At 49.4% G+C, this 27,280-nt stretch overlaps 2 long non-coding RNA genes across 4 annotated transcripts in view; both read left to right on the top strand.

Moving 5' to 3' along the window:
- Positions 1–10,999, top strand: part of LOC125404083 (uncharacterized) — a 137,581-nt gene extending 126,582 nt beyond the window's left edge. Inside the window, exons 4-5 of one of the 2 annotated variants that reach the window (XR_015738114.1) lie at positions 5,483–5,605; positions 9,936–10,999. This is a non-coding gene — a long non-coding RNA (uncharacterized LOC125404083). Of the gene's footprint in view, positions 1–5,482; positions 6,138–9,935 lie in introns of those variants that run through there. The other variant, XR_015738113.1, reaches the window with a different exon arrangement.
- A 1,284-nt stretch (positions 11,000–12,283) lies between these two features.
- On the top strand, positions 12,284–20,075 carry LOC148121830 (uncharacterized). 2 transcript variants are annotated; one of them, XR_015738115.1, is made up of 4 exons: positions 12,284–16,011; positions 16,414–16,545; positions 17,663–17,730; positions 19,511–20,075. It is a non-coding gene; the product is annotated as an uncharacterized LOC148121830 (long non-coding RNA). The 2 variants fall into 2 exon arrangements; XR_015738116.1 differs by having other exon boundaries at positions 12,285–15,365.
- Positions 20,076–27,280: the final 7,205 nt, after the last annotated feature.

The raw sequence follows: 27,280 nt of genomic DNA, 5'->3' as shown, positions 1-27,280 counted from the left end.
CTGTGTATCAGCTTTGGGAAGGGCTCAGTTTGATTCCTCAAAGAAGGAATGGGACTCCTAAAGGACATCTCCCCAGCTCAGGTAGCCCAGGCTTCCCCTTCCCCAGGCACTGGGGAACAGTGTGCTCCTACATCTATGCTATCCAGCTGCGGTACTGACTGGCTTGTTGCCCATCTCATCCTGTATGTGCCCACAGAGCTATGTCCTCCATGTGCATCATAGGGGTCAGTTGGTGACCCCTTGGCAGCATCCCTGAAGAGGTCATGGTGTCTTCGCTATGGAATGTTCAGTGCACTGAAAGAATTTGAAGGATCCTGAGTCAATTTACTGGTCCTATGTGGTAGAATTTCAGGGTGCTTTATCATATGAATTCCCAGAATGGATGAAACAGAATATGTGCTACTGGTGTCTGGCTTAATTTCTAGAGCTATGGTATTCTAGAGCCCTGGTGGTCAGGGTCCATGTCACACTGGCTACTGGTTAGCATATCTCCCAAGTCCAGGGATGAGGAGGAAGCAGCTGTTATTGGGAGGAGGTTCAACTAAGCCTTGGCACTGAGATAGTTCACACTGGTGTGACCAGCTGTGTGGCCTGGAAGGTTTGGATGCTCGCCCCTGAGATCTGGATAGGGTGCTCCTCCAGAATGGCTCAGGTCTCTCGGATTGAGCATTTGCTCATGGAGAGAGCCACATTGCTTGGCAAGGATGAAAATTCCACCATAGAAAGCCAGCTGCCGGGTCGGGAGGCAAGGATGGCTGTTAGCAGTGAAGGGCGGCCTGGATTTGCAGAACAGGAGTCTTGTGGGTGATGGTGAGTTGAAGACTGCTGATATTAGGAGACTCCTCCATGTCCCACTAGTGCTGAGAACCCTGTCAGTCACCAGAAGAGGGAGGCAGGGAGGTGTGGACACAAAGCCCAGGAAGGGACAGTGCATGTCCCTTGGCAGGAGACTCTCCCGTCTGTCCCGTAGAGAGCGATTCTCTTGGAGCGCTGACCCCGATTGCCCTCCTGGTTTGAAGCTTGCTTGGAATGCCGTGGAATCTCCTCCTCCACACTGGTGATTACATCTGACCTTGGAGTTTTGCAAATGTGAATTGTTACAAGCCATGCGACCCCAGACAAGTTCTTTCTTCAGGGTCCACTAGGTCCTCTCACGCACAGAGACATGTAGGTCAGGTGCATAGCATGGCGAAGGTGCACAGCTCCCAGAGAAACAGAAAGTTAGTGACTCAGGTAGCAGCTCTAACTTCCTTAAGGGAACCAACTTTGAGGGATTTCCACATCCCACTGTACTACGCCAGAGACAAGTAAATTCCTGTTTACATGAAAACCTAAACCCTCTCATTCTTTTTCCGCCACCACCTTAGAAGACATGTATTTATGCTTTCGGTTTTAGCTGCTCGCATGTTTAAAAAGCATCAAGGCGCTTCCAGGGCGGCGGTTATGCTAATGCACAGAAGGAGTCTAACAATTGCACGGGCTGTACTAACTAGCTATTTGAGCTGCATTGTACAAATAAGATGTTATCTTAAACAAGCTCCTGATATAACTCAATAATCACTATAATGCTTTTGGGTGAAATTGTGGTGTTATTACTGAATTTAGTCCCTGAAATGTAAGTGTTGAACTTTGGAGCACACCCCGATGGAGCCAAGTTGCTGAGTTTCCGTAGGCTGGGGCAGAGCTGGCATTGTGTAGGATGCTCTGAGATCCCAGCATCCCAAGAGGAAGCGAATGAAGCAGGGGATAGCACCCATTTGAGCTCAAATCCATGTGGTCAAAGACTTTCCACAGCGAGGAAAAGGCCACATATACATTGTGTGCCTTGCATGTTACAGGGCCGGGAGAGGACTACAGCTCACCTAGCCTGGCTTACACTGTAGAATGCCAGCCAGGAAGGCCTGCAGCCAGCTCCCGCCATCCGGGGCACGATCCTACCCTGGTAACTCCTCATCCCCAGTAGGAAAGGGTGATGAAAACGTTGGGGGCAGCTAGATTTTATTTTGGCTGTTTGTAGATAAAAGAATTAATGGGTTCTCACAAGAAGACCCCTAAGCCTTTTGACCTGAGTTCAGTCACTCTGGCTGTGTGGTCGGTAGACAGACAGAGCTGATTCCATAGGTTGTCCTCTGCCCTGTCTTCCTCTCACTGTGCCATGTGCATGAACTTTTCTCCAACATACATTATAAGTCAACGTAAGAAGTTTTGTTTTCGAGACAGGGTCTCTCTACATAGCCCTGGCTCTCCTGGAACTCACTCTGTGGACCAGGATGGCCTTGAACACATAGGGATCTACCTGTCTTTGCCTCTTGAGTGCTGGGATTAAAGGTGTGCACCCATGCCTGGCCTGTAATAATTTTTAAAGAATAAGATATCAAGGTATCAATATTTTCTGTTATTCCTATTTCCCCATTATCACGTAAGTCACACTGTGATGTGTCTTATATACCTCTCTGCATATTTCAAAGCACAGCACCTTCATCCATCTCTTCTCCCCTCCCTTCACTTAGCGTAAGAGCAGGGAGTGAGCACTGTGGTAGAATGTCAGCATCTAAGGAAACGGGGCAGACCAGCCAGCCAAGCAGTCACCACGTCACCTGAAGGTCAGTGCCAGTGGCGAGCTCTCTGAGGGCCTAGAAGGCCATTGCAGCTCCCGGTAGTGCAGGCCACCGTATATCACGCAAGGGAAAAGCAAGAGTTTCTGCTTGCTATCAAAAGCGACCCAGATCTGGACTCAGAAGATAAGGGGCAAAGATATCAAACCAGTTCGCTTCACTTCTGCCTGTCGAGTATTAAACGAGACGAGGTGTTGGCCGAGACAAGGGACTAACCAGGCACACTTGCTCATCGCCTATAGAATGCTGAGTGCCCTCTCAGAGGACAATGGGCGTGTCCAGGATGCTGTGGCCATGATACATATCCTAAGTGTACACTGAAGGAGCATCTGCCAAAGCTGAGAAGGCCTGGCCTGGGTATCTCACCTGATAGGACAGACAGGGGACACTGTGAGACACACATGAGCTACAGGCTCACGCTTGGACAGACCTGCTCCCTAGGTTTCACCTAACACTTGGTCGACACTCGCTCTAGCCAGCTCGATGCCCGTCTCGTACTGAACTCAGCAGTTTCACTGTGGTGATAGTTACCATAGGATCATCCATTGTCAACCACGGAGCTCATGATCGGGATAGTTACAGCGCTTGTCCCCAGCCACTGGTTAGAATGCAGAGGTCCTACTCCTGTCCCAGTGTCCCCTAGACCATGTTCTTCCTTCTCTACCTCACTGACCCAGACTAGAGTGAGCCATCACCTCTCTGACATCCGGGAGAGTGATGAGGGCACACAAGGGGAAGTTGCTGTACCATGATACAGTAAGCTTCCACAGCTCGCGGCAAGTGTGGTTCATCTGGGGTCCAGGTCGGTTGGGTTCTTGTTACTGATTTATGTGATGGGTCCTGCCGTCCCGACCTTAATCCTTGGTACATCCCAGTATGGATATCCAAGGTGACACTTCGTGAGTTTGGGATTATCTCTTCTACTTCACAGATGCTAAGAGTTGGGCTCTGAGAACTTAAAACAAGCTGCCAGAAGCCACAGAGATGGCCAACGTGCCACGCCTAGAACTGCTTGCTTTAAATGCAATGCTCTCCTGCACGGCAGCCAGCCTTGCTTTCCCCAGGAAGAACAGTGCTCACGTGTTGCTGAGAACTATGTGCGGTTTCCAAGGTCATAGGAGAGGCAGAGGCTGTGGGTCAGCAACTTAGTGCCCTACTGTTGCTTCTGACACCAAGCTATCTAAAACCCAGGAGAGGTCCCTGACCTTTGGTTTCCCTTGGTCATTTAAGGAACCTGAGCAGTGTCCTCCCCTTCAAACTGCAGGCTGGGGTTCTAACCCTAGAATGTGACTGCGTTTAGATGTACAAGACCTACTAGGGCCTTAAAGAAACTCTGTTGAAATGAGGTCATTGGGGTTGCCCTCACTGGGTCTGATTGTGGTCCCACTGTGAAGAGATTAGGATAGAGGCACACGGGAAGGTGTAAGCTCACGAGGAAAGGGGGACAGTCACGGAGAGAGGCTCTGGGAGGAAGCTTGCTTTTGGATTTACCAGTTGCGTAAACCTCTGACGTAGGTCTTCATTATGGAAGTCCCAGCAGACTAATAGAGATGAGATAATTCCATCATGGGGATTCTACCAACACGAATCACTGGTGAGCACAGCCCCTGCTGTTGGCCAATGAGGTCTTGTGGTCTCCCCGTAGCTCACAGTTGGCTATAAGCCAAACAGACGATGTTGGATCTTGGAGTTGACTTTTGCCCACTTGAGAGATACACCCTGGTCCTTTTTGTCCTCACAACCACACTCTCCTCTCGCCTGCCTTCTGGAGGCGGCGGCTTTTCATTTCTGCCTATTCTGGCAGGTTCTGTCTGATGGGCAGGTAAACTCGGCAGGATGGAAGGTGCTGTAGCTTATCAGGTGTGCTGGAGGGGCAGGGAAAAAGCTGGCAGGACAGAGTGGGAATGAGCGTCATCCCCAGTCTGACACGCGATGGTGGGATCGTGAGGGTCATCTAGGCCAGATGGACATGAGGCTGGAGAAGCACAAGGCCCCTGCCCCAGGAGGATCTGGGGCTAGTTCCCTAGCTTTTTGTTATTTGTCCAAGAGGTCAGTCTCATTTGGGGGATACACAAGGACCAGACTCTCTTCACATTCTGATGCATCTAACATGAGGCAAAATCTCCTCCATTGCTCTGGCAGCTGTGAGTTGGGGCTTCAGATGTCACTGTCTGAGGTACCATTCATGACAGTTAATTGCAGCCACCACCTAGCATGTGACAATCATTGTGAGGGTCAGGGGGAATTGCACACGTAACCGCAACCATTTGATAGCGTCCTCCCTACTTGCGTTGTTCACTCCTGGCTTTCTCTTTGAAAGCAAACTGGAAGCAGGATAGAGCATGCCTGTCTTCCCCAGGATGTTCAGCCCGGCCAGGCGCGGCACTGGCTCCCCGAGCTGAGAGCATCAGCCAGGGCTCTCCCATCACGGCATCTTCCCTTCCGGGTCCTGCCGGTGAAGCCCTCTCCTGGGTCGTCCTCTGGGAGAGACGCAGCGGTTGATATGTTGTCTCTCGATAAGCTCTTCCGCAGCATCCTATCATCCATCAGATGTGCAGAGCTGCTCTTACAGGATGGGGGACGGACTTGGTGACACTTGCTGAACGGAAGTAGAGAAGGTGACAAAAAACTTCACAGCTGCTCCAAGTAACAAAGGTTCAGTATCTAGCTGCACAATTACCGTCAGTGATTGGGTATCTACTGTCTGTGGCATGTGTATAGGGCTTAGGGACTGGTGTGCCCTAGGGTCACCCAGCCAGAAAGGAGCTGAGCTGGGGTCCACAGTCATGTCTGTTTCTGGATCTGAGATCTTATATAACCATGGTGCCTCTGTTACAGGGATATTTACGTATTTTTATGGCCTGCAGGTCCCGGGCTGTGTGATAGAGACTTTAAGAGGTTCCAACAGACTGACATAGAATGTTCTTCAGAACCATGGATGCATGGAACTGATGGGAAGCCAGAGAGGAACGCTGTCTCCAGAAACCGAAGTATGTGTTTTATTAACAAACCAAACCAACCTTACAACGCTCATCACTGAAAAACTCAAAATGCAAAAGGTTTGAGACCAGGAGGAAGGCAGTGAGTTATCTCGACCTCCTCCGGCAGCTGGCTTCTGGTACTTACCAATGCCTTCTGTTTTGTTCTGTTTCCCCTATGCATCAGTTTTCCTGAGCAGTTGTAATTATCCGGTGATTGTGGGCTCAGCAGACAAAACCTTGGTTGTTCTCATTATCCATTTTCTTCCTGATGACCCGTCCAGTCCCCATGCAGCTGCCCCCATGGGGGACGGGTAGGAGAAAACAGAACACCCAGGCATTGTGTGCGCCTGTCCCCTTGTAGAATCCTCATATTCTGCTCCACGTTCTCACTCCCTTTGCCTAACATCCTTCAAGTGAGCACATAGCTAAATCCTTACGAGCTGAACTGTCTGTCTGCGTACGGAGATTTATAGGTCTCCCAGGACTTCAGGATGTCCTGTATGCTCAATAAACAATAAAGCAATGGACATCTTCACGCAAAGTGGCTTTTCTCCTATTCTGGGCTGTTTCCCTTGGGTGGCTTCCCAGAAGGTACTTAATTTGTCCAAGGGTAGGATGTAGTCACTTCGAATGCTTCGGTGCAGCATGACTACAGACATTTCTCCCAGGCATGCGGTGACCTCTTCTGCCAGGAGGGTAAGTGGCTCCGGCAGGCAGAATGTGATGCCTATATAACCAAGGCCTGGCCTGGAACTGGCTTTGCCACCTCCCTCATCAGTGATCTTGGGCGAGTGACTTAATTTCCACGGGCCTCTCTTTCCTCAGATGAAAATGGGTAAGATGGCCATAGCGTCTAGAATTTTGGTAAGAGTCGAATTGGTGGGGTTGGCAACGGGGCTTCACAGAGAGTGTGTCTGTATTCGCTCATCAAGGGATTGACTGGCAGGCCAACGCCAAGCCCACAGTACTGCAGTGCTTCAGGGACACACACACACACACACACACACACACACAAAACATGTGGGGCAGATGTGTGGGACTCAGGAATACAGGTGTGCAACACTAAGGGACACAGGTGTGCGGTTTCTGGGACAGGTGTGTGAGATTTGGGAACAGAGGCATGCATTGCCCAGGGACACAGGTGTCTGGTACCTGGGATAGGTGTGTGACACCCAGGAACACAGGTACGCAGCACCCACAGGCTGCTCTGCCCACCTCCTCAACCCAGTAAAACTGAAGCCTTGGCCCCTCTAGAGCTGCGGTTCCAATGACTCCATCCTAAGCCTGTGCTCCAGCCTGACCACAAGGCTGCATTGCTTCGGTGCTCATGGCCTACCACACATTGCCAAATGAGAGAGCCGAGGAGAACTCAGGAACCGGGCCTAGGTGTCCAGGCCTTTTCTCCTGGCGTTTGGGAGGCTGAGGCCAGCTTACGGTCCATAGTAAGGCCAAGTCTCTAACAGACATACCGCAGTCCAAACCATCCCAACCGATATTTGCAGGGGAAAACAAAGAATCCTAAGGGCTGATCTAGGTGTGGGTGGTGAGGCATCCAGAGGCCGAAGGGTTAGGGCTGCTGTATCACCAGGGAGCTTCATTCTCACCTGCTTCCTTCCCTCCTTGCCCTTCTTGTCTCGATAGTTTGGTTAATTTCCCCAACTTCTGTTTTTTGCTAAGAACATATATTCTGTGTGTTCTCAGTTCTCAGGGCATCCATGCATAGGGGTGCACTAACATCGGTGCCATGGCAGTGCAGTTGGGTGGTGGGTGGACGGTAGCTGACGGGCGGTAGGAAACACACAGATTTCCTCCCAGGGACCTGAGGGGCGAAGGCAGCAGTGTGGCTGTCCTTTGGAGCACCTTTGCACAGGGCTGAAAGTGGAGGAGACAGGATCTGGCTCCTGAGGCTACTGTGCGGAGGCAGGCAGGTTCTAGGAGGAAAGGAGGAGAGGAGGAGAGGAGAAGAAGAGGAGAGAAGGAGAGGAGGGCCGAGGGAAGCAGGATGCTGCCTGGTCCCAGGGCAGGTCCTGCAGCACCAAGCTGCCCTCTTTGAGGCTGAAGCCAGTCTGAGGCTTCAGGGCGACCTCTATTCCAGCTTATAGACCTCAAGGACATCCAGGCTTCCGGTGGTTGTGCTGAGAAAGTTGGCATGGTTTAATCTCTAGAAAGCAGCTGCCTTGCTGCTCAAATGCATCCTTTCCCCACCGTGTCTGACACATGTGACAGACACATTGCTTTCCCAAGTAAGTGTGTGATCTCACCCGAGGACTCCGCCATCAAGAATAATGAGAGGGAGTGCCTGGTTGGGATCCCTACTCTCTGTCATGGGGACACAGTTGGTTTTGACTTCTCCTGTGGTTTTGGACCTACATCTGATGCTTTGCAAAAATGTATATGCACAGAGGTTATCAAGAACTATAGCACCCCGAGTGCTAACCGCGCAACAGGCGCTGGCTTAGTCTCAGGAGAATTGGCCAACATAGCACACCATCTTACTGGCGAGATCATCAACGTCAGGGTATTAACCAACTTGGCACACTGCTGGCGAAGGAAGATCTGGGACCTGCTGGAAGAATAACATCTATTCTAGAACATATGTTAACTACCTGTGGAAAGAGAAGGTACGTCAGACAATTTGTCAAACTATGGCTCATAGTACCTCACTGGAGAAGAAAAAAAGTCAGGTTAATCTTATGGTGAGGTGGATGAGGGTCCCCAGCATGTCTCCAGGGAGAACTCACGGCACACCTTGATTACCGACCCCAGCCTCCAGAACGATCGGAGTTCATGTCTGTTGTGCTGATCACCCCATTCATGGCTCAGCAAACAAATTCAGTGGATGGATGTCCCGATAACACTGTCCCCTGGGCATGTCTCGTGCATGTCGTGCGTGGCCTTCAGCTTCAGCCGAGGACCCTGCGATACAGCCTGGGCCACTTTCCAACTCTCTGCCCACCTGGGGTTTGCATATCAGGAGGGTGTGGGACACTTCCATCTTGCCCCAGCTGGGCCGCCCAGCGTAGACAACCCTGTGGATTGGCTTGGCAGGTGCTGGGGTTCTTTTCTTTTCTTTTCTGCTGGGAAATGATACAGGCTTTGGGAAGGAATAATAATTCTAGGAAACGGGAGGTTGCTGTTGACAGAGTGAGGGACAGGTGGCGATTCTCCAGAAAAAGAGCTCAGGCCAGAGTGGGAGGAGGCCTTGTCCTACGGGCCATGTCCACCTGTCTGTGAGGTGCCGGGACAGCAGGACGCAGGAGGAGGAACTGAAGAGGGCTGTGGCCTTTGTGCCCGGCTGTTTCCACACAGGCTCAGAAAAACAAATAGAGAAGACTGTCTGGCGCTGAGATGGCATCACTTCCGTCTGTTTCTGCGTTGGGAATCCAGCTTTGGGGCAGGTTGACAGAGGTGGTTTCATTACAGGAGAGCCCCGAAATGGCTTTCCCATTTCTGTGTCTCTAACATGGTCACTCTCTACCTCTATTTCCTGGCCCCCCTCCCCTGAGCCTTCTTGCCCAGAAGAGGTGGGAAGGACAGTCACCCTTCCTGGCTGTGGATAGAGGGCCGCTTGTAGCCTGCACACTGGGGACATTGTTTAAAATGGTGTCACCTCTGTAAAAATATTGGTCCTGTAGTATTGCCAAGATTTCTGAGTTATCTCCCAGCCAGCAGTCCTTGTGCCAATGCAGTCTGCTTCAGACAGGTGTAGTCAGTGAGAAAGTGTCCCTGGTCCTGCTAGACCCCTCCTCGGGGCTTGCCTGTCACCATCAGTCACTGGGGTGGCAGCCCCACGAAGTTGTTCATTTAGGGTAGAGGAGTTCTTCCAGGAGAAACTCGTCTTTGATGCCCCACACTAGTTAGCCAGCCTCCAGGGACTATTGCCTGCCAGTGAGATTTGAAGATTTGGAGAAGACTATTGCCTGGCCAGTCACTACCCGGCGTCTTCCCCAGAGTCTCAGTCTCTGAGACCACCCCCCCCCCCCCCCCAACGAGCGAGGTCAAGATTGTGAGCCACAGGTTGGGAAGGGCAAACAAGAGTGTTGCAATTCAGAGGCTCTGAACAAACTCTCTAACTGGTTTTCCCAGAATAATTTGATACAGTTATCCAACTGTTAAGAGACACACTGAGGGGAGGTACATGATTGTTTCTGCCTGCATCCGTTTGAGATCAGAGAAGGTTATTTTCAAGTGCTGCAAATGAATGAGAAGCTCAAAACTAATCTAGAGTGTGTTTAGAAAAATCTGAGCATGGATGAACTGAATAAGAGAGCATGTCAAATATGGGATGAATTGATAATAATAATGTTTATTATAATATATTATATGTTATAATTATTAGAAAGTAGAAGAAGACCTATTCATTGTGGCCAAATTGAGAAGAGGGACAGAGAGACCAATGGCTTCTGCTTCACCAAGTCCATCTTTCAGATCCTCCAATGAGGATAAAGCTCGAATAGAAGGTAAGGGACAATGTAGCTAAGCAGTCCTACCCAGGTGTTGTTCCACTGCCATTGGCCCATCCCTGTTTGGGCTTCCGTCTCTTCCTATAAGGGGGTCTGGCAAGTTGTACCTGTCATTGGGGAGATGAATGAAGGGACTGAGTTGTCACAGTGGATGAAGGTCAACAACTCCACAGAGCTGTTAATGCTGTCTTCCCCATGCATGCCTGCAGCTCACTATGTTGCTGAGGCTGAGGGTAACCTTAGACTGTGATTCCCCTGCCTCCACCCGAGTGCTGGGGCTGCCTGTGGCAATGTGCCTCGTTCCTGCAAGGCTGGGTCTCAAGGCCAAGACTTCACGTCGATTGGGCAAGCATCCTATGAACTGAGCTACAGGCCCACTGTCCTTTACTTCTAAAATCCCTATAAATGGTGGTTTCAAAGTACGTCTTTGCTGCAAAGAGGAACCTGACAGACAAACAGCTGGAGTCAGTGCCTGGGTCTGTGGCTTCTCTGCAGCTTTTTGACATTGGTCAAAGCAATTACCCTCTTGGGGTTCAGGCGCTCCATCTTTTTTTTTTTTTCACAAAAAGAGGAATACTGTTGTTGACCAATGTGTAGGGTCTGAGCAAAAGTGAATGTGTTAGCCCTTGAGAAAAGAAATAAAGGTCTCAGGGACTTCACCTAAAGGCAAGAGACGAAGAGGATACAGCTTCTACTTACTCCCTCGGCCATTCTTTCTGGCCCCTTCTCGGGACGGACGTTTGTAATCTGCAATGCCACGCTGACTTGGCTTGCTTTTTAAAAACATTGCAAGCAAACATTAGCTCAAGATAATACAACATGAGCAATGCAGAGGCCAGTTTACCCGGAAAAAGGAAATCTCGCTGTGTTTTCCAACGATAGCGCGTGATTGCTTCCAGCATCATGCATAAGCCCCGGTTTCGTGGCAGCGAGAACATGCCTTGGGAAATTAAGACGGGGAGGGGGTGGTGGTGGGGGGTGAGGGTATCCCAGGCCAGCTCTGTGCCTGCCCGCTGTCCAATTTGCTGAGAACTGTCCTCACTGATAGGGCGCTTGTTAGAGAAATGGGGACTAAATTTATTGTTGGTGTTTGGGGGAGCCAATTTCTGTCTTGTACTGTTGGAACTCAGAGCCGGGGAGGAGCGCTTGAAGCCAAAACTGGCTTTGTGGCTCTGCTTGCCTCGGCTCAGCACCACCTGCCTCCAATCAAACTGTCCAATTACAGAAGAGTGGTCCCCCCACCACTTTCTGGGAAGGGAAGAAATCCATCCAGGAATGGACCGATTTCTAAATGTTTTTTCTTTCCACCCCTTAGAAAGATGTGGTGTTGTGGCGGGGGTGGGAGGGAGATAAGAAAACCCAACAAATTCACACAGACAAACAGACAGACAGATGAATGCTGGAGGAGAAAGTGTCTCCCACTGCACCACGTCCAAGGTTCAAAAACCAGAATGTTCCTGTCCATGCACTTCTGTGGTTTTGACCACCACTGTCAGATCTATAATTACGTCTTCTAATAAAGTTATTAGCCATTCAGAAAGAAGGCATCTCTTTTTTAACACGCAAGGCAGTAATTAAAGGCTGCAGATTTCACAGGTGAAATCTTGCAGAAAGTATTGAGTTTGAAGTCAAAGAATTTAACAATCCACCCCAACATAATTACACTTTTTTCCCCCTCCAAATAAAATCTTGTGTTTGAAACAATGAGTTTGGGGCAATGATACTATTTATCTGTGAGTCCCAGTCTCTCTTTTCTTTTTTTTTTTGGAAACTTTTTTTTTTTTCACTTCCTTTGGCTGTTCTGAAAAGGCTCAATTCACAGCTGAGAAGCAGACTGGACTAGAAGGGGCTTGGCTTAGCAGCTGACACGTGGCATGCCATAAACCCTGAAGGTAATTACAGATGTGCTTACCCCTGGCAGGCGGCGGTGAAGGGAGCTGGCGAAGGAACTCCTCTGCATGCTCCCAGCTCACATCTTGAGCTATCCTCCATTAGAAAGAACAATGGGGCACCTTGCTCTTTTAGGATTCCATAGGAACTTGTGGGAACCATTTAGGTGTACTTTTCTTTGTATGTGTGTGTGCGCGCGCACACACCTGAGTGTGTGTGCATGAATGCACACGTGCCCATAAATGTACAGGAGTATACGTTTTGTGTGAAAGTCAAAGGTCAACCTCAAGAGTCCTCGCAGGTGCTTTGCTGCTTTTGTTTTCTCAAGTCAGAATCTCTCTCATGGCTTGGAGAGTGTCAGTTTGGAGTGTGTCAACTTGGCTCTAGGCTGTTTGGCCAGGGAGCCTCATATTGGGGTTATGAGCCTGCACCACCACATCTAGCTTTTTATACATGGATTCTGGGGATTGAATTCAGGTTCTCATGCTGAGCTACCTCCCCAGGCCTGTTTGCATTTCCAGGGTTACTCCCCCAACTTGCCAAAACAACCTGGGGACCTTTCTCCACTTGGAGCCCACTGAGGTCACTCAAAGGGGAAGTCCACTCCAGAGGAGTTCTCTTGTGTGCAGGACAGCAGCTGCTCTCATCCCCTGAGACTCTCCTGGACCAGAGTCATAGGGATGCCTTCACCTTTCTGCCCTTGTCTGGGCCTGATTGGTCACTGCCTGGGGCGGTCACTGTCATCCATGGTGGCTCTCAGTATTGATGGACTTCCTGATGACCAGGGAATTTCTTCTCCTTTGGTTTGAAATGAATACGTGAAGGAAGTGGTGGTTGGGAAAAATAAATGAAGTAATTTCCTCCTAGTTTTCTAGATCTTTCCTTTGAATTTCTCGAGAGTCCCTTTATCCTCTCATTGTCCCCCAAATATCTATCCACCTTTAGGAACCATTGATTCCCTTTCCTCCAACTCTAACACACCCCAAGGAAATCTCTTACAGGCTGTGAATCCATCTATGACCCGTGGTCCCAGACTCTGAGGCTGGCATGCTCATCCCACTCTGTGGGGGACTTGGGAGGGAGATGGGGGTTGCTAAGTACCCAGGCTTCATAACCAAGTGCTGTGCTCCGTTTTCCTTTGGGTGTGTATGTGCATGTGCATGTGTGCGTGTCCATGTGGTGGTGTGAGCAGAGGCTGTCCCTGGGGAGCTCTCCACCCTGATTTTTGGAGACAGGGCTTTCCACCGAATCTAGAGCTTCTGGTTTGGCTGGACTGACTGGCCCCATGGCTCTTCCCATCTTGGTTTCTCCCCAGTGCTGTGCATACAAGTGTGAGCCAGCAAGATTTTTACGTGAGTTTCGAGGTTCCAACTCAGATTCTTGTGCTTGCGAGGCAAGAACCTTACCCACTGAGTCATCTGCCCAGGCCAGTGCTCTGGTTTTCTGCACATGAAGGTGGGTCCTACCCTCACTTTTGTAAGTCTTTGCTATCCCAAGAAATGGTGAGAAGAGCTAGTCATGTAGGTTTAGACCTGTTAAGTAGAAATCACTGGTCGTGTGGCTCTAGCCCAGACAGAGCTTACTGTGCTTCAAGCACGATTCATGTTGGCCTCGTGCCTGATCTTCCTTTGACCATCCTAGCCATCGGCCCCATCATGGAGTAGCTCAAGGTTAAGATAGTGAGAAGAAAATAAAAGTGAAAATTCCCAGTGGTTCAAGCACCCATGGCAACAGTAACTGTATTTGGATATTATCTTAGACAGCACAGAAGGAGGGAACGTTCTAGAACATATTACAGAAAAGTTTACAGGGCAACGAATGTTCTCTGGGTATGTCTACTTTTTTTTCTGACATCCTCCTTGCCTGTGTCTATCTATGCCACCCACCCAGATCTTCTAGTTCACACCTGAAACTGGGTGTGGCAGACTGGGGTTAACAAGAGATTCTGGGGGTAGGTACCCTCAAACAACAATCCCAAGCTCTGCACTCTGATGCCTTTTGGATCTCAGGCTTTGTTTTTGTTTTAAAATGTGGACAAGCCCAGTTCCCGTATCAGGGAACCATGGAGATTAGGCAAGATGATGCAGGTCACGTACCCAGGGACACATCAGAAGTTCTGCCCGTTCCTCTTCCTTCACACTGTCACCTGCTGGGTGAGTTTGTATCCCTCCAAGCAATCTCTGTCCTGAGTCGCTCTCCCCCAGGCCTAACGGGTCCCCAGTGTGACCCTGAAGCCTCTCCTCTGGCTCCTTGTCTCACTGCCCCCGCATCCTTGTGTTCAGAGGTGTGTATGTGTATGTCTGTGTTTGTGTGTGTTGGCACTTACAGATATTTGTTCCCAGCAGTGAAAAAACTTGAACTCCATCTCTCAGATGCTATCCACTTCTTGAAGGAGGGTTTCTCACTGCCTTGGAACTCTCCAAGTAGGCTAGCTTGGTTGACCAGTAAGCCCCAAGGATCTGCCTGCCTCTGTCTACCCAGAGTGGGGATTATGAACGTGAGTTAACAGGTGGCTTTTCTTTGTCGTGGGCTCTGAAGATTAAATTCAGGTCTTACAAGTGCTTTCCTGAATGAACAGACTCCCCAGCCCCAGAGGCATCTTTCTGAAAAAATTCTGATCATGTTTCTATCAGGAAATACCCAGACTGTTCCCAGCATCTTCGGGGTAAAAATGCAAGCTCCTAAACAAAACACAAGGGCCCAAAGAGGGTCAGTATTGTGCTGTCCTCTTCCCTTGCCCCAGTTCCACTTGGGGATCTAGATATGGGTGACTCTTACCCTGATGTCATCTGGTCCCAGGCTGGCCCCTCTGTACACCCCCACCGTGCCACTGGTAGCCTACCAGGCCATTGGGCTACCTCTGCTTCTTGTTCCCGTTGCTCTGGTGCTTGTCTCTGTGAGAGCATCAGGACTCTTGGACAGGGGCTAATTCCTCCTCAGCCGTGCTCCCGGGTGCTCACCCACCAAGGCTGGTTTCTGGAAGGCACTAGAAGGTCTCCAGTGAATGGGGGCGAGGCTGCTGGATTTGGTGTCAGAGGCAACATCCACCCCTTCTCTAAACCCCACACAGCACAGCTTTCTTTACCAAAGCTAGCTGCCGACAGAGGCAGTCTGCTGCCTCATGGAGGGGTGGTGACTCAGGGGATAACTGTGGGCAGGGGGGCTTTCCAGCAACCTAGTTAGCTGAAACCACACAGCAGCCTTCCCAGTCTGCGGGGTGACCTACTTCTCAGTTCCTGTAGCCTCAACGCCCAGCCGACAGAATGCTGATGAGGGAGACCATGCTGGCCTCTGATGAGAAAAGGGGACGGAGATGCCACTGATTGATTTGACCTTGCAGAGCAGTGGGGACAGGATGTTCTGCTCTTTCTGATGCTGGGAAGTGGTCTGGGTGCAGGGGACTTCCTGCTGATCTGGTAAGTTCCTAAGGAAGGGGGCAGCAAAGGTCGCCTCGTCACATTCACCTAAGCGATTCTTCATTCAGCCCCCGCCCCAACCTTCTTGGGTGTATGTCCCAATTAGAAAGAAAAAAAAAATCCCAAAGGGTTCCTCACCCAAGTACTCATTGTGTGTGTTAGAGTGGCGGTGAAAATCAGACTCTGAGTTTCATTGAACGGGGTCCCCATGAGGTCAGCAGCTAGTTGGGGCATCTGGGTCGGTGCAAGTGCTTCCTACCATCTCAGTATCCCTGGCAGGAGGAACTGCGGGTGGACCATCGAGGTGGGCACCACTCTCACACCTCTCCAGCTCACCCAGCCTCAGAGAGATGCAGAGACGCCCGGCCCAGCCACTGGTTTCTTCTTTCTTTCTCCTGTCCCGTCTTCACTCCACAAGAGCACCTTCTCCTGTGTCCCTCTTTCCCAGGGCAACTCCAGCCCTGCTCCACAGGGATGACCCAGATTTCCCTCCTAGGACCCCTGTCCGTAAAACCCTTCATAATTGGCTGTGGTTTCTCTCTCACCGACTCCATTCTCTCTTGTGAGGACATCCCTGGAAGTCAGCAACCTACTGAGCACTGTCAGCCCAAGGAAGGCAGAGGACCTGTGGATCCTGATCCCATAGGTACAAAAGATGTCAGGCTACAGCCCACCCTGCAGGAACCAGAATTTAGGACAGACCCACCCCTTGAGAGTTTTAGTGGTCAGTTGGAGGAGGACAATGTAGAATAGAAACAGGCCATTAGAGGAGATGGCTTAGCCTGGCTCGCCTCCCTCTGCATTTACTGCCTGCAGGCCAATGTGGCAGCGTCTGCGGGCTGCATGGGAAGCATGCAGAGAAAGGGGACTCTGGCAGCTTCTCACACAGGTGTGGCTGCAAATGCTGAGGTCCACAGGGCGTGGAGGTGAGGTGGAGAGCTGGTAAAGACCTGGTCTGACTAGATTATATGAACTTGAGGGTTTCTTGACTTCTTTGGCCCTCAATCAACTCTTTCATTAAATGAATTTCACCATAATGGTCACATAGGAAAGCTGTGGAAACAGCCCAAATAAACATCCGTTGGCAGAATGATGCATAAAGGCGGCGTGGCATCTACAAACAATGGAATATTATTCGGCCCTCAAGAAGAAGGAAATTCTACAGCAGATGGTAGCATGGGTAAGCCTTGGGGACATTGTACTAAGTAAAATGAGCTCGCCACAGAAAACAAAAACTGCATTGTTTCAGGTACTTGCAGCGTTTGGAAAATAACCACATTCATGGACTCAAAGAGTGGGATGGTAGCTGCTTACCAGGAAGTGGGGAGAGAAGGGAGAGGGCAAGACGTTTCCCCGAAGCAGGATGGACAAACTACAGACATTGGACCTACAGTTAACAGTAATTTCTTGAACGCTTCCATGTCTGTTAGTACGGACAATCTCATATCGAGAGTTCTTACCACAATTAAAAAACGTCATCTGCATGGGAAAAATAATATTACCCACATCACAGAGCGTGCACATTCTAAAACAGCGTGCCAAGGATATGGTGCATTTGATAGCTGGTAGCTATGTGTGCTCATCGGTGGCTGGAGAGGAGCTTAAAGAGGAATATTCAGCCAGGTGACGATGCATGAGTTGGGGTTATTTGTACTTCTAAATTCACTGCTTTTAAAGATCAGATTGCCCCCTCTCATGTCGTGTGACCCATCTCAAGGTCAGGATTTAGTCCCTCACCTTCCAGCTTGTTTGAGACAGGGTCTCTTTGTTATTTTTTCTGTTGCACGTGCTAGTTGACACACTCCTGTCTCTGCTTCGTGTCTCTGTGGGACTGCTGGAGTCACAGATGGGCTGTGGCAGACATCTTTTATGAGCATTCTGGGGTTTCGAACTCAGATCTCTGGGCTTGTGTTGAAAGTGCTTTATCCGCTGAATCATCTCTCCAAACTCTAACTCACTCTTTCAGTCCCGTGTTTTCCTCTCTGACCATCATAAATCTATGTATTGATGAGATGCTGTCTCTCTTATGGAAAAGTAGATTTACGTATTTCCATTTCACTTAAAAACTCAATATACATTTTCATTTGCTAATTTCAGGTAACAAGGCCAAATCTTTTTTTTAACAATGACATGTTTAAGAAGTGTAAACTGAGGCCCCTTCCTCAACCTCACGGAGCTAACACTCCCCGCTCAGTGTTTGGGACACTGCAGTTCCTACCTGCAGATGCAGGAGAGTTTGGGATCTGGGGCAGTGAGTGAGGAGGGAGTTTGAGATCTGACAGCTGATATCTTTGCAGCCTCACCTTTGTCCCCCACTGAGGCCCATGAGTAAGGGAAACACTGTCCACATGGCTGCCAGTTACAGGTAAGGCTGGATGGATGTCAGGCCCATCTACAAAAACAATGAAATCTTTAAAAGCTTTGGAGAAACCTAGGAAAATGGATCTTGTTGTCCATAGCTCAAAACTCTTGGGTCTGAACTGCCATCTAAGGGACAGTATGGCCCAACCCTGGGGTTGCCACTTGTCTCTAGCCTGGATTACCCCCATACCAAGTCATGTGCTTCCTTGTTCAAGACTGTTGATGACAAACGAACAAGTTGCCCTTGTCCACCCTAACTTCTGTGACAGATGTCACCCTATGGGCTACCTTCCCACCTTACCGGGAAGGGGCTTGGCTTCCTGCAGATGATGGCCTTGTCATAATACCCTAGTGATGAAGCAGGCCTTCTGCCCAGAGCCCCTTGCTCTAATTAGCAAGTCTGTGCCTGTTCTTCCCCAAAGGCTAAGGAGTGAAGACACCACTGGTCACCTCTCTGTCTCCTGGCTACTGTACTAAATAGGCCCCCCCAGCATCTTTGTTCCAAATATTGACTCTCTTGGGAAGGGTGTGGCCATCTGGACCTCAGATCCAGCCGAAACCCTGTTCCCTATGTGAACTCTACAGCAACTCTGTCCCATCTAACAAGGGACAAAGACAACATGACTTCATAATGTCTTCCCAAAGAGCAAGACAACAGTGTTGATGGAGGCTTAAAAATGTTCCTAGTCCATAACTTTCACTCCCAGACATTTGTGTTAAGAGCAGGCCAGGTCTGTGGCACTGATTTCCATCCTTAAATATGTAGGGAATGAACATTTTATATATCTAGAAGAGAGGCATCATTAATAAATTCTGCTATAAACATATATGGACTATTTTAAGGCCATTAAAACTCGTTTAGGGGCATGGGGCATCACTCACCTGGTAAATATAGACTTGAATGCAAGCTTGAAGACCTGCATTTGAACTCCCCAGCATAAATGTATAAGTTTAGCATGGTGTGAGTCAGGGTCAGAAACGGACGGATCACTAGAGCTTGATGGACAGCCAGTCTAGCCAATCAGTGAACAGAAATCCACCGTGAGCACCCTGATAGAGGAAGATGTGTGATATTGACCTCTGACCTCCATACATACCTGCATACCTGCATGTGTGTGTTATGCATGTGCACACAAGCACACAAAAAAGCTGAATCAGTTTAAAGAGTAGCTAATAATACAGGAAGATGTTAATGTTATAATGTTAGATTTAAACTATTAAATCTAATGAGACCTGCAAAAACAAATAAGTGTGTAGATATGGCATGGATATGTATTTATGAAGGGAAGAGATGGGGAGGGAGGGAAAGAGAGACACTCTCTTATAAAGTTTTTGGCTAGTGACCACTGGGTCAATAGGGTTAATATGGAGCTGGAAAATACCCATCAGCCAGTAGCACGGTCGCATTCTCTGTAGTTCAACCCACTGCTTAGCATGATTTATGCATGTGTCATCACACACTTGGCTGCATGTATGAATACTTGACATTGCACTCCAACTGCTTCCAGTATCCAGTGGGGCAGGATGCTGTATGGGTGCACAACCTAGGAGAAACAGGCTGTGCCTTGCAGCCAAGGCCTGCAGAGTCTGGGGGAGTTTACACAAAGACAAAATTCTGTAAAGTGCATTTCTTAGGACAAGTCTCTATCATCAGCATATGCGTGTCTGTGTGTATGTGTGTGTGCACACCTGTGGGCATATGTGTATAAGGATACACCAAGACATGAAGAATGGTTCTTCCTAGCCAAGAGACAATTACAAACCATTTCCTTTTCCTTTCCCAGAGTTATCTGCTTACCTTGAATTTTCTGTAATGATCATGTCTGACCTAGAAACTATTTCAAAATGATTCAGCTAACAGAGATGACTCAGCCATGGAGAATGAAGCCTGTGTCGTTCCAGATCTCCTTCACAGAGACCTCAGGAGCTGGGTCCCTCGCCCTGGTGATGCTGACTTTGGCACAGAGCAGAGGTGGGCCTCCAGGCCACCGTTGCCTGACACCTGGGACCAGAATGAAGATGTGGCCACATCTTAGCCTCTGCCTCCTTTCCTGGACCAGTCATAGGTCCAGAGGGCATCAGGAAGAGAGAAGACTACACTGTGGATCTAGCCGAGTCTGGCCTGGCATCCCATCACCGTTACATAGCCTCTTTACCTCTGAAGACTTTGCCCCATCCATAAATTTGTGACTAATTCCATTCCTAGAATCCTAAATGAGAGGTGGGGTAAGAGTTTAGGACTGCACCCGTATAGCAACCAGCCTGGATTGGTGTGTGCATGCATTCCTGCATGTCTGTGTGGATTGTGTGGTCTCTCATCTGATAAAGCATCCAAGATGGGTTTTGGCATGCACTTGTGAAAGCCTCGGAGGAATCTATGGGTTATATTTTACAACCTGCTCACCATGAACCAGGAGAGGGTTATAAAGTCCCTTGGTTCTGTGTGGACAGGACTGCATCTGCTCTCCCTCTTCACAGAAGACATGGAAGAGGCTGCTGGACAGTCTTCAGTGTTCTCTGAATTCACTTTCTCCTCTGGCTCATGTGTGGCTGTCTGCCACAGTGCAACCTGTGGAGGGCAGAGGACAACCCCAGGGTCGATTGTTCCTTGCCCGCTACTTCACATGAGACAGGGGCTGTTACTGTTTGTTGCATTGCATGCCATGCTCAGGGGCCCAGAAGCTTCCACTATCCCCCTACTTCCTTCCCTCATCTCAATGTAGACGTGATGGGATTATAGATGAATGCTACCATGTCTAGCTTCCTGTGGGTTCTGGGGATTCAAGCATAGGTTCTCATATTTGTCTGGCAAACACTTTACCCACCGAACCGTCTTCTCAGGCCCAAATCTACTTTCAGTAGATTCCATGGACTTCAGCCTAAGTCCATTTGATCAGCAGAAAGGAAGTAAACAATTACAAAAATAATTTCACTGCTCCCAGTAAGAGACACACGACCTTGAGGAAAATAACGCCACCAACATCACCGTTACAGCCATCACCAGCATCACCAGCAGTATCTCCAGTGTCACTAAACATCATTACCACCATCAAAACATAATGATCAGGTGACAGTCAGTAGGTTCCCTTGAAGTTCCAACTTGGTGTGGTTCACATCTTCCCTTTACCATGGCTCTTGCTTTTGCACTCTAAAGTCCTTGGAAGCTCTCAAGTCCTCACCTTGCAGGGCCCCTTTCAAGAGACCACTGCCGTTGCTGTTAGGTGACTTGGCCAGGAAGAAGGGCATATGGGTGATGGCCCCGTTCTGGCAAGGAGTGGATGTGCCATTGCACAGTAATCCTGCACTGGCACCATTGGGGCAATGTGGGCAAGCGCGGCACCGCACAAGGCCAAGTGCAAATTGTTTTAAAATGCACAAATGAGCTTGGTTCAGGTGCTGCCAAAGAATTCTCCATTTCAGCAGAGAGTTATTTCGTGCACTTTTTCTCTGCGTAGCCAATGAAAGCACAACTGTCCGTGGAGTCGTTAAGCTGTGCTTTTAAGAGATACTGTCAAGGAGAGCAGGCCACAGATCGAGCCTGATTGGCTCAACTGCTTTGAGTTGCTTTTTGTCGAAGCCACATCAAACCTGCAATCTGCAGGCTCTCCTTCCCTTGTGAAATTGTCACTCTGAACCCTTGGAATTGATTCGGTTCTGTGAGCCCTCTAGTCATTCAAAGTGCGCACGTGTGCTTGGGGCTGTGATGTGGCTCCTGACTTCAGGGAACCATGTAGGATGTAGGATGCTGTAGGAAAACAGGTGGTATGGGGCGTGGCTACGGTGGGGGTGAGAAAAGGAGACATCATGTCGTTTACCAGGAACCTCTCTGTCTGGGGATCTGCTTCAGTGTCGGCCTGTGCATTCTCAAGGCCTGTTCATGGCTATTGCAGCCCTAGCAGTCAAAAGTAGAATGAAGGTCATGGGGGAGCAAGGGGAGACATTCTGAGACCCACTCGATCTCATTTTGTCCAGAAAACGAAGTTTTCTATACACTCAACCCCAGATCTTTGGTTTCTTGGTCGAAGTTGGGTGATGTTCTTCTGCTGGCTTCCAGGGAGGCTGTGCCCAGCACTTGTGGCTTGGTCCATGGCTGCTCTTGTCCAAAGAGGATTCTTCTAGCAAGGAGCAAGGGAGCAGAGGTCATCAGGTAGACAAATGATGCATGCCAGGTTTGCAAATAGTGTGGGATGAGGGAGTGGTTTGTAACAGGTAGGCAGGTAGGATTTTGAATCTCTCCCGGAGGCTCAAAGAGAGGGGATACGAACCTGGACTCCTTTCTGATACAAATAAAGTCAGATCATGCATGCTATCTCGGCAGTACCTGGTCTCATCTGGAGGAGGAGACTCTATGTCATTCACCTCTTCTTCTCCAAGTGTGGGAGACCCTTCACGAACTGTTCACTGATGAACAAATGCATCCACACAGCTGGCAAGGGGTCTTCTTCAACAGAAAGGCAGCAGGAAGCCAGAACGCCCTGGAATGGCATGCTGGGACCCAGGAACCCAGGCTTATATTCACATATCCCTCAGGTAGAGTCATATTGGCAGCTGACCCGGGTCATGTCCCCTGCCACTTTGTGTCTACCTTTTCTCAGTATGTCATGGGAAGATTAAAGGAGCAGGTGTACATCATATATCGTGTACCTGGCAAAAAAGCTCCCTTGAAAGATACAGCAGCTGTCTGTATTTTAAGCTAGACCCTTACGAGCAATCAGGAAGACTCGGGTTTTAGTAGGAACAGGATCATTCAGCCCCTAGCAGCTCCCAGTCACAGGACTCTGGCAGTGTTTGGAGAACACGTAGCTCTCCTGGGTGCTTCTTTTGGTGTCTGTCACTGGGGGAAGTCATTTGCTGACCCTAGGGCCTAGTGAGCAAAGACACAAGTCAAATGAGTTGATCCTTGTTCTTGGGGCGGCTGCTAACTGCCCCATCGATGGAAGGTCTAAGGACTCAGTTTCCCATAGACCAAGGTCAGTCCGTGAAAGCCAGGCCTTTGCCGAGCAGGGTGAAAGATTGCTGCTGCCTGCTGGCTCTGTCCCCAGGGGCTGGCCCTCTCGTTCTGTCCCACTCACTCGGTCCTCCTCCGGACATCGCTGACTCTTGCCCCTAGCTGGACTGCCTTGAAGTATAATTGTAAGCAATAGAAACCAAGTGTCCCTTTATCATAACCCAGTTCTGAAAATGAAAATTGGGCAGAATGAGGCAGCCACACAGTGGCGTTAGCAACAGCAAAGGCTAACTTAATTAGAGAGCTGCTTTGAGGCATCGGGCAGGAAGTGAAAGAGCTTTCAGTGGCCAACATTTCTCAACCATTCAATGCACTAGTAGTCTTGGCATGCTTACCCTTTTGTCCCCTTAAAGGAAGAGTACATACAGAGCTAGGGAAAGCTGGGAGACAGAACACAGTCCCTGGTCTTCGCTCCCAAGGAGGCTCAGTCACTCCAAACAGAGAGCCCCAGGACATGTCCTGTTGGGTGGCTGAGTTTGAGTGGTTTTGGGCAGATTGTCCAGTTCTTATTGGTTCCATTCACCAACCGGTCCTCTCAAATCTTTCATGATTGGGGAAACTTTCTATGTGGAATTTACCACCCTAGTTTCTAAGTGTGCCCCACTTGCCAGGGATGGAGAAAACCTAGACCCCATTGGAACCATATGCTGCTCTTGTCAAATACTGTTGCCCTAATTTCTCCCACAAGTAAGCCTCTTTGCATAGAAAATAAAACTCCAGAGAAGTTGTGGCTGGCTAAATCTTTTCCTGAGGAATTTGTTTCCTGGGCTCCAGTGTGACAGGAATTCAGAAAGGAGAAGGAAAGACAGGCAGCAATGCTAACCACCATCTCCTCCTTAGCTGAGTTTCTACTGATTTATTTACAGATATCAAACAGGATATGACACTTGGGAGGAGCTCAGTAAATACTCCTTAACTGATTACAACATGGAAATCAATCTGAAGATCTTGAAGGAAATAGGTACTTTGGTTATTTATTGTTTTTACAAAGTAGCCATCGATTTTAGTCTGCAACAGAAACGGCCCTAGATAAAGACATGTTGGTTCAGGTCAAAAGCGGAGAGAGTTAAAATGAAATGCCCTGCAAAAGTAACGGCCTTAGCTATTTTTCTTGAATATTCTCGCAGTGAAAGCCGGGCAGTGGTGGCACACGCCTTTAATCCCAGCACTCGGGAGGCAGAGGCAGGCAGATCTCTGTGAGTTCGAGGCCAGCCTGGTCTACAAGAGCTTGTTGCAGGACAGGCTCTAAAGCCACAGAGAAACCCTGTCTCAAAAAACAAAACAAAAACAAAAAACAAAACAAAAAAATTCTCACAATGAATGAGTGTTCCTTCTCCTGGCCATCACCTTTGGTTCCATATTATTGGACAACAGACATTCTAATCTGTGAGTTGGTGTGTGTGTGTGTGTGTGTGTGTGTGTGTGTGTTGTACATGTGTGGTATAGTGTGTATGTGTGGTGTGAGATGTATGTATGTGTGTGTGTATGGTGTGAGATATATAGGTGTATGTGATATGTGCATGTGTATAATGTGTGTGGTGTGGTATGTGTGATATGCATATATGATGTGTGCGTATGGTCTGAGATATATACATGTATGTGATATGTGCTTGTGCGTAATGTGTATGTATGTGTGTGGCATGGTATGTGTGATATGCATGTGGTGTGTATGTGTGTGTGTGATGTCTGTGAGTGCCCGAGAGCTTCTGGGGAGCTTCCTCCCCTTTTCTCACCTTAGAAGGATGTGGGGATAGGCATAGGCCACCATGCTCACATTGAGTGGACCCTGGGGTCTCTGAATCAGGTCCTCATACATGTTACATGTTACATGTTACAGGTAAGCGCTCTATTCATGGAGCCGTCACTCTGACTTCAGTGGCAGGCACTCTGGTGAGGCCCAGCAACACGAGTGGCTAGAATTCCCACTGCTGCATTTCTGTCATCTCCTTCCCTAATCCTGTTTCTCCCCTTTTCCATATCGTGAAATCCCCTGACCGTGGTCTTGACTTCCCAGCGTAGCCATGGGCTCCCTTCCCCTTGTTCCACCTCTGCCGGGGAGCTAGTCCAAGTTATAATCATCTATCTGCTGGTGTTCCTCTTTCCCTGCAACTGCTCCCCAAAAATGCAGACCAGAGTCACACGTGTTAATGCCTTGACGTTCCCATAGTCCCAAGGAGGGAGATTTTATTTAATAAATCCTCACGGATAAATGCAGAACAGACCGGGTCTTTGGGGGAAGCTATTTATTTAGTTTGTCGGTCCTGGTATCACATTTCCAGCCTTGGGTCCTGCCTGCCATTCTCCTTCCTCCTGAAGACGAAGCCAGATTTCTCAACCTGTGAAAAGCCAGTTCGACTTCAAAAGGCGCTTGATGGGTTCTTCAGAGAGGCTGGAGACGTCTCCCCTTCCCCTGGGGAGAAGCCTAGGTGAGGGGTTGGCAGACATTGCTGGCCAACCCGAAGAACTTGCCCTTGAAGCTAAATGAAAAGGGCTTGTGTCTTTGTCCTTAAGTTTCAATTTCTGCCTTTGTTCTTTGTTCGGCAGGGTTGGGAAACCTGGTGCTCCCCCACCCCGACTCCCCATATCCAGGGCGAGTTGATGGCTTCTTCCGTTGGTTTCCCTGCCTAAATGCACTTCGAGTGACCACCGCGCATATGGAAAAACCTTTTCATGTGGCCCAACAACTAGCAGGTGATGCCTGTAGTTCTTTTATTTTTTCTTTTTAAGCCTCCATGAGATGCGGCTGTGTTCTCAGGTCGAGCTATTGCAGAAAGGCTGAAAGCAGCGGCCCTTTTGGTTCACAGTGTTCTGGAAACTACCCACAGCCCATGCCCTGCTATTCTGGCCTGTTAATGTCCTTGCTTCAATCTGGTTGATCATTCTAGAGTTCATCAGACCTGATTCCCTGCTTGATAAAACCCCGACCGACCGTTAAGGGGAAGTAAGCGTTTGTCATCTCGGCACCTGGTTTCAGGAACAAAGTTCTTGCTAGCAGCTCTGCAAGCCATTGCAAAATCACCTTTGCTCAGGGAGCTCTGGCGACCGATGGAGTGCAGTGCAGTGGGGACTATCCTAGGAGCTGGCTGGGTAGGTGGTGGTGGGGAGTTCAGGTGATCAGGACTTCCAGGTTGCCATGGAGATTATCAATCATCTGAGGAAACCTGCTGGGAGGGTTGGGAGGTGAGAAATCCTGGAACAAGTCATCTGCCTTTTACCAATGTCTTGGCACCTGGTGTACATAGCCCGGAACCTGGCTGTCCCTAGTCTTTGTTGGTGGCTACTTGGGCACTGGATTCTGGGAACAAAAGGGAAGCTAAGCACTGTGTCTTCTCTTAGGAAATGTACCGAATTCAGGTTTCTGGGTTCTCTCGCAATTCTTCCGGGGCCCACAGAACCCAAGGGTGATTTTTGTGTGTGTCCAGGAAGGGGAAGGTGCCTCTTGCCATATGAGTCTGTGGAGCCCAACTACCAACTTGCCCTGAGAATCCTGCCCTCGGAATTTCTAGTCGCTCACTCCGGTCAGGGGACTGTGCCATGATGAGGCTCATGCTAGCTCTCCATTGTTAATGGCTGTGATGATCAATATTGGTTATCAATTTGAGAGGCTGTACACCCCAAATGTGGCTGGTACCATCCCATAGGCTGGGGTCCTGGGGCTGAAGAAGGCTGAGCTGGACACCAGCATGCATTTCTCTTCGCAACGGCAGATGCCGTGTGGTCATGCCCTTCCTGCGGGGCTTTCTCTGCCTCAAGCCGTGAGCCGGAAGAAACCTGGTCTTCTTTAACCTGCTTCTGTCAGGCAGTTTGGTACAACCCTGAGAGAAGGAACCAGTATGATCATGAAAAGCTTCACCTGTACTGTCTCCTGAGTTAGGGGACCTTTAGGAGCCTGGCATTGTCAATCTCCTTTTCCAGAAGGGAGACCAGAAGTTTAAGGTCAGAGCGTTTGCAAAGATCAGAGCATCAGCCATCTTTCCCTCTCTGTCACAGCGCTTGCTCAGAGGTGTGCCAAGGGCCTCCCCCCTCGCTTTTCCCCCTGGGTGGGCATTTGGTTTTGTTTCTGCAGCAGCTCCCATGGTTCCTTGGGGCTGACCTGGTCCACTCCTTGTTCCAGTTCTCTGTGGCTTTTGTCTTTTGCTGCATTTCCACTTCCTTAAAGGGACCAGCCAGGCCCGTTTCACCTAGAAACACCTGGTCAGGAAGCTCAGGTGTTGGCCACCTGGGCACTGCCAAGGGCCAAGTCCATGTGATTAGCCAACTGAGCCTGGGGATGGGGAAAAGCTGGCCTGGACCATGAGGCCCTGTAGCCAACTGAGCCTGGGGTTTGGGGAAGAGCTGGCCTGGACTGCTGGGCCCTGGCTCTAGACTGTCTTACAATGGAGAAGGCTGGCACTCGGGTTGCTTCTCAGGATGCTGGAGATTTCGAATATGGGGAGGCAGGCGCTGCCATTTCAGCGCATTTGGGAGCAGCATCCACAGCCCTGGGAATAAGATGCTGGCCGCCATGGTCACTGCCAACTGAACTTAGATTCCTTTGTCCTGAAGG

Source organism: Myodes glareolus, chromosome 6, assembly GCF_982192425.1.
Source record: "Myodes glareolus chromosome 6, mMyoGla1.1, whole genome shotgun sequence".
Classification (NCBI taxonomy): Eukaryota; Metazoa; Chordata; class Mammalia; order Rodentia; family Cricetidae; genus Myodes; species Myodes glareolus.
This window is presented reverse-complemented; position numbering and strand designations above follow the sequence as displayed.